Source organism: Akebia trifoliata, chromosome 11, assembly GCF_017979445.1.
Source record: "Akebia trifoliata isolate Shusen 1 chromosome 11, ASM1797944v1, whole genome shotgun sequence".
Classification (NCBI taxonomy): Eukaryota; Viridiplantae; Streptophyta; class Magnoliopsida; order Ranunculales; family Lardizabalaceae; genus Akebia; species Akebia trifoliata.
Window position 1 is genome coordinate 4,577,534 of NC_141385.1, and position 7,313 is coordinate 4,584,846.

The 7,313-nt window shown below is 34.5% G+C and overlaps 1 non-coding gene across 1 annotated transcript; it reads right to left on the bottom strand.

The window, feature by feature from the left end:
* Window positions 1-406: 406 nt before the first annotated feature.
* LOC147390478 (small nucleolar RNA R71) lies at window positions 407-514 on the bottom strand. The gene has a single exon (XR_015170359.1). It is a non-coding gene; the product is annotated as a small nucleolar RNA R71 (small nucleolar RNA).
* Window positions 515-7,313: the final 6,799 nt, after the last annotated feature.

Sequence of the window (7,313 nt, forward strand, 5' to 3'; positions counted from 1 at the left end):
CAACATCATACAATGGCCGACCAAACTAATGGTAATGAAGGTCCTAAGTCTATGCAAGACTATGTTGTTCCATTAATGGATGAGATTTACACTAGTATTCGTCGTCCGACGATACAAGCCAACAATTTTGAACTAAAGCCGGCTACTATTCAGATGGTACAAGCATCTCAGTTTGGGGGTTCACATGTTGAAGACCCCATTGCACATTAACTAATTTTCTAGAGATATGTGCTACGTTTAAGTATAACGGTGTTGATGATGATGCCATCCGATTGCGACTATTTCCATTCTCATTAAGGGACATGACGAAGAATTGATTGAACTCATTACCAAGAGAGTTTATCACCACTTGGGATGACTTGGCGAAAAAGTTCCTCGCTAAATACTTTCCATCGTCAAAAACTGCAAAGTTGATGAATGATATCACTATTTTCTTGCAGTTGGACAGTGAATCTCTTTATGAAGCCTGGGAAAGGTACAAAGATTTACTTCGGAGATGTCCTCATCATGCTCTACCGGAATGGTTGATCATCAAAAATTTTTACAATGGGTTGGTTGGATCTATCATAACGATTGTTGATGCTAGAGTAGGTGGATCTCTTATGGCGAAGACCTTTGAGGATGGGTATAATTTATTGGAAGAGATAGCCTCTAACAACTTCCAATATCATACAGAGAGGATGAATCCAAGAAGAACAGCAGGAGTGCATGAATTAGATATTCTTATGGCTTTGACTGCTCAAGTGACATCCCTATCTAAGAAAATTGATTCATTTGGGGTTCATGCCATTCAAACTCCTACCGTTACATGCAAGATTTGTGGAGACAATCATTCAGGAGATATGTGCCCTAATAATTCAGAATCTCTCAATTTTGTTGGTAGTAGGCAGAATAACCCATACTCTAACTATTACAATCCAGGCTGGAAAAATCATCCGAATTTCTCATGGAGTAACAATAATCAAGTTGAGGCCTCTTCATCTGCAAAGCCCATGTTTCAACCGAGTTATCATCCTCAAGCTCTCCCTAGAGATAAGAAGCCTTCTTTGGAAGATCTAGTACATCAGATGGGAACAAACACTAATCAGTTCATGACAGATATTAAGTAGTTCATGACAGAAATTAGAACTCAACTCCATAGCCAAGCAACTTCTATTCGGAATATGGAAATTCAGTTGGGTCAGTTTGCTTCAACAATTAACAATCGTCCACAAGGAACCTTGCCTAGCAATACAGAGACTAATCCGAAAAGAGATGATAAGGAGCACTGCAATGCTATCACATTGAGGGGTGGAAAAGAGTTGAATGATGTTGTCAAGGAACCAAAGGAACCAGATGTTTTAGTGGCAGATGAAACAATTTCTAAAGAGAAGGATGAACAAAAGAAATAAGCTACAAACCAAGAGCATAAAAAATCGGGCTTGGAAAATATTACTCCCTACAACCCACCCCCACCATTTCCTCAACGTTTCAAGAAACAAAAACATGATGAGCAGTTTGCAAAGTTTCTAAATGTCTTCAAGAAGTTGCATATTAATATCCCATTCGATGAACCTTTAGAACAAATGCCAAGTTATGCCAAGTTTTTGAAAGATATCTTGACTAAAAAGAGGCGATTGAGTGAATTTGAAACAGTGGGTTTGACTGAAGAATGCAGTGCTATCATTCAAAGAAAACTTCCAGCAAAACTTAAGGATCCAGGGAGCTTTACTATACCGTGCACAATAGGTAACCAATTCTCTAGTAGAGCTTTGTGTGATTTGGGGGCTAGTATTAATCTAATGTCACTGTCTATATTTCAAAAATTGGGATTAGGAGAAGCTTGATCTACTACTGTGACACTCCAGTTAGCGGATAGATCACTAAAGTATCCAAGGGGAAAAATTGAAGATATACTCGTTAAGGTTGATAAATTTATATTCCTTGTGGATTTTATTGTTCTTGATATGGAGGAGGATAAAAATGTTCCAATCATTCTTGGCAGACCATTTTAACCACAAGCAGAACTCTTATTGATGTGCAAAAGGGAGAATTTACTATGAGAGTTCAAGATCAAGAGGTGACGTTTAATATTTTCAAAGCTATGAAGTTCCCCACTGAAGAGCCTGAAGATTGTTATAGAATTGATGCAGTAGACACATGTGTTCGACATGACCATGAAGATACACTCCCATTTAACCAGCTTGAATTAGCAATCATTAATACGTACAATGAGAAAGATTTGGAGTATTTGGAGTTGGTGAACTACTTGGAGGCTGCACCAAAATTCTCTCGTTATAAACCAAAATTTGAGTTGTTAGAAGTACCACCATTAGGTTCTCATTTGAAGCTGTCAACTCAAGAATCATCATCATTAGAGCTCAAGTATCTTCCTAGCCATATAAGGGAGTTGCGAGATTACAATAAAACATTGGGATGGTCCATAACGGATATTAAGGCGATTTGTCCTTCTACCAGCATGTAGAAAATCCGTATGGAGGAATATCATAAGCCTTTTATTGAGTACCAACGTCGACTTAACCCAATCATGAAGGAGGTGGAGATCTTTGATGTGTGGGGAATTGACCGTCAAAAATTCACCACCACTCTAATAAACTTGACGTGACTTTAGACAAAGTCAGGCTGATGACTTTAAAACAAACGCTTCTTGGGAGGCAACCCAAACATTCTAAACTCTCTCTTCGTTTATTTTGATTTTCATTATTTTCTTTTTAATTTCAAAAAAAAAAAAGTTATTTAGTTTGCGATTATTAAAATGTTTAGAATTCTTCCTAATTTTATTTAATTATGTTTTGTTGAAACATGTTGGGAGTCTCTAAGCAAATCAACTGCATTAGCAACATGGCACAAGTCATTGGCAACATAGATTTTAAGAGCAGAAATCTTTCCTCAGTCACAGTTGCAACATCTAAAGCAGACAGCAGTTTTGATATCACAATTCGAAAGAGCCATGGCTTAATTCTTCTCAGGCCAAGGCATTAGTTCGTGACAGAACTGATCAGAAATATTAAAATACGGGCCATGACTTAACTATTCTCAGGCCAAGGCATTAGTCCGTTACAGAACTGATCAGAAATATAAAAATGCGGGCCATGGCATGATACTTTACTAGGCCTCGGCCCAAAATCGTACTTAAATAGAAAAGGGTGACACTTGCCTAATATTTCTAATGTTACAAAATTTTACAACCTACATTCTCTTTGTGCCTCAATGACAGAAAAGTCTTCATCTCTCTCCATTTTATCCAGCAGTACTCCTACGTTTCCCTTTCAATATCCAAGGGTGGCAAAAGAGAGATCAAATCTGTGAGCACGATTTCACCAAATTTTAACGGATATTTCGAGTATTTTCTTTATCGATTTGACCAAATCAATTGGGGCACCATCAGGTTTTGTCTGTAAGTCTTACATTCAATTAACCTATGTTGCGTATTGTGAATAAATATTTGATTATTTGGATTGAAAAATTCAAGTTTTGATTACACTTGTGGTTGTTTGAGATTGTTTGATGGATTTAATTGGTGATTGATGTTGAGTGATTGATGGAGTGATTGATGTTGGAATGGGTGTATGGATTGTTTAATTGGTGGAGTACTATGTGCTGCAATATGTACGGTCTTTTGTGACAGTAACTGGTATTACTAAATTTTAGGGAGATCATTAAATTTTTGTACACACCAGGTATTTGTGAAAAGTTCAATGACAATGAGAGAGGTTGGGAAGGTTAAGTTGTTGAAAATTTTGGGGGTTGTTTGATATATATGGTGCTTGTTGGATATAATTAAGTACAGTTGCGATACTTGTCATTTCGGCTATTGGTGATTGGGTTACGATTAGTTGTTGTTGGAGTCATGATTTTTAACCACAGGTTGTGAAAAGTAACAGAACACAAACTTCAACATTTCATCGCTACTGCCAGGACTGAATGACAATAACAATAAAGATGGCGCAGATAATGCTGATGACTCCTGATCGCTAATAAATATTTCAGGAAAGTTCTTTCACCTACCTTTGATTTTAATTGATTACATTGAAGACAATGCAATAACTAAGTTTGGGGGTGGGAGTAGTATTTTTCTAAAAACTTTTCTTTGATTTTTGTGTTTGCTCTAATGTGTTTAAGTTAAGTTTTGGCATGTTTAAAAAAAAAAATTTGTTTTGTGATGATTTTTGCTTGATAATCTACAGTCAATAATAATGATTTTGATTGAGTATAGACATGATTCTTAGAAAATGATGGAGGTTGAACTTATTTATGTGCTTAACTCTGATGAAATTCAGTCTTGTTTTGAATTCTTTTACATTGAGCTTATAATCTTGATGCACTTGGTTGTTTAATATGCTTGGAGAATGTTTATGCTTTTGAGAGTAATCCATGATCTCAATGAATTCTAAAACTTATTTGATTGTTACTCGAGGCGAAATCCTAGGTTGCACTTGATTAGGGACATGATTTAGGCTATTCTTGGATTGATTGAGCCTTTTAAGCTTACCTATGTTGATTTTATCACTAGTCTTTCTCATTGAGCTTTGTTGCCCATGATCTTTGGCACCCACAATTTTAACCAAGTCTTTTTGTCTAATTTTTCCAAAATTTGACCCATCACCTCTTAGGCATATTGATTGCTACTGGATAATTTTGAGCTATGCAAATAAGGGTTGAAGGTGAAGTTAATGGAATGTGGAAGGCAAAGTTTCAAGAATATTTAGTTGAGGGTTCGAAAATACTTATGTTGAAAAAAAAAATTCTTATTACTACATCCCTTCTTGTAAAAGAATGCATTGAATCAGATAAGTTTGGGGGTGCAGTGTGCTAAAAAAAAATGGTGAATAAAAGGTTGTTAAGAGAATGAAGTGAAACAAGATTGAGCATGCAGAGTGACTTAATGTTGAAATGTAAGTTTGCGCTCTATGAGAATCCTAAGAGATTGATGTGTTTAAGGGGTGATCTGAGCCACAAAATTTCCTTTTATCCTACCTTTAACTCAGCCACACATTACATGCTGAATAAAAGTCCTATTGATTCTTGATTGAGTAACAACCTACATTAGTGGAGAACAACATGAAAAATAAGCCTATGGAGTTCATCAATGTCAATATCTAGAGATCACTTGTGTTTACTCTTGATGGCATAAACTGATTTGAGTTGCAAACTGATTAAGTGATAAGGGGTTATTTGCACATATGTGGATGGTTCAAGGTGAGGTTGAATGACATTTGGATTGAAAATCTAAACTGTTTCAATTTCTAAAGTTTTTCTTGAGAATTATGAAATTTACGTAATCTTTGAGGCAAGTGTGGAGAATCAAGCTAGTATCATCACTTTTTTTTTATTTGTATTTTAGATTTCTTTCCCGTAGTTAGGTTTTTCTTTATTTTTGTTTTGCTCGAGGACTAGCAAAATATTAAGTTTGGGATAGTTGATGAGTAGCTTTTATACCTACGAATTAACCACTTTTAAATATAATATTTTGTTAATTTTAGAGTCTTTTAGTTATTTTTATTTAAGTTTAGTTAGTTTTATACTTTTTATATGATTATATGTTTTTATTTGATTTTTATGCTTATTTTACAGATTATGAACAATATTGAACATTGGGATGGTTGCATATGTTTAGGAGAAATTCTGACTCCAAATTGGTTCACTTTCGGAAGAAGAAAGCTAAGCATACAAGTTAAAAAGTCTTCCAGCCGCTGCTTGATAGAAAACGAAATCGTGACGGGAATTCAAGAATTGCACAACAGAAATATGAAAATACAAGTCACGACATGATATATTGGGAGGCCATGGCCTACTTACGTTTCCAGCTTTACACGTTAATTTGTGGTGATCGAATTAGAAACGAATTTTGGGACTTGTAAACCCTAATGACTCCATACCTATAAATAGGAAAGTTTAACCCTTATTCAGAAACAGAAGTTCTGGGATTTTTCTAGGAGGCACAAGATCGAAAAGGAGGACGAGAGCTGGAGATTCGACTTTTGAATTTTATCTTTCTGAACTTTATCTCTTCTCTTGATATTTGTAATCTCTAAGAATGGCCGAATACTTTTGTAATTTTGTTTTCTTTTCAATAATGAACTAATTTATATTCTACGGTTATAATGGAACCCATTCATGATATTTGATTAGTTTTATTTCTTTCTTCTCTGATTCCACATGTGATTGTTTATTATATCCTATGTTTAATGCGATTTAATTAATTGGCCATTGATTGAATTGATTCGGTGAACCTTAATAATATCGACAGAGTTATTTTGTGTTCATGACCTAGATACAGTAACATATGCTAATTTGAGATAGACATATACTTAAGTTGCGTGTGCATCCCTTATGAGAGCTTATTTTTAATGAATTCTTCTTGATTTAATTCTCATAGACATATAGGAAGTTAGTTTAGAAGGGTATTTTTACATAACCATCGACAGAGGCTTGTAGAGAATTTAGTGTTCTTGGATGACAATTATAGTTGATTAATTTATCATAGAAGGAAAGATAATCTAATTAAGTGGAGTGTTTGGGGGAAATTATAATCCTAGATTTTATCACTCATTGATTTTAAATCTGTAAATTTATTTTCTCTGTTAGTTTTCTTGTTTAGTTTTTAATTCCTATTTTTACTTTTGTTTGGATAAAATTAGAGTGAGATAAATTGGTAATTAGCAATAGATTGGTATTTAGTCTCCGTGGGAATGATACTTTCTTATCACTTTATTATTTGTTTCGATACGTATACTTGCGTGCGTAAATTTAGACAACACATTGTAAGATTTTTATTTCACTCCAACTTATTAAATTAGCTTAAAATTATTTTAGTGTGAAAGTTTGTTGTTTGAGTGCCTAGCTGAAAATATGTTGTCACAAACCACATCTGATGATCCACAATTGCCATCATTCCCCTTTTTAACCAATCTCAGAAGAAGATTTCTAAAATACATTTCCCCGATCTTCTTGTTTATATTGATTGAATCAACAATCGGATGCAAATCCTAATTGGAAATCAATAACCCTATGATGTTCATCATAGTTGAGAGAAAATAAATAATAATCAGTGGAAGTAAAACATATCCTAATTAGTTAGAATTGCGAGTTGTAACCAATGTCATAGATGAAAAGTCTTTAGGAAAGCCATGGAGCCCTTCCAAAGGCTAAATATGATGCTATCTTCTTGGCGAATTAAAGAGTGTGTTTTACTGTCCAAGGTCACAATCTTACTTGTATCCACTCTTTCTTCTCCAATCTATATGTCAAGAAGCCTTAGCATTACAAAATCATATCTACATTTTAAATTTTCTAATGTACAAGTATGTTGT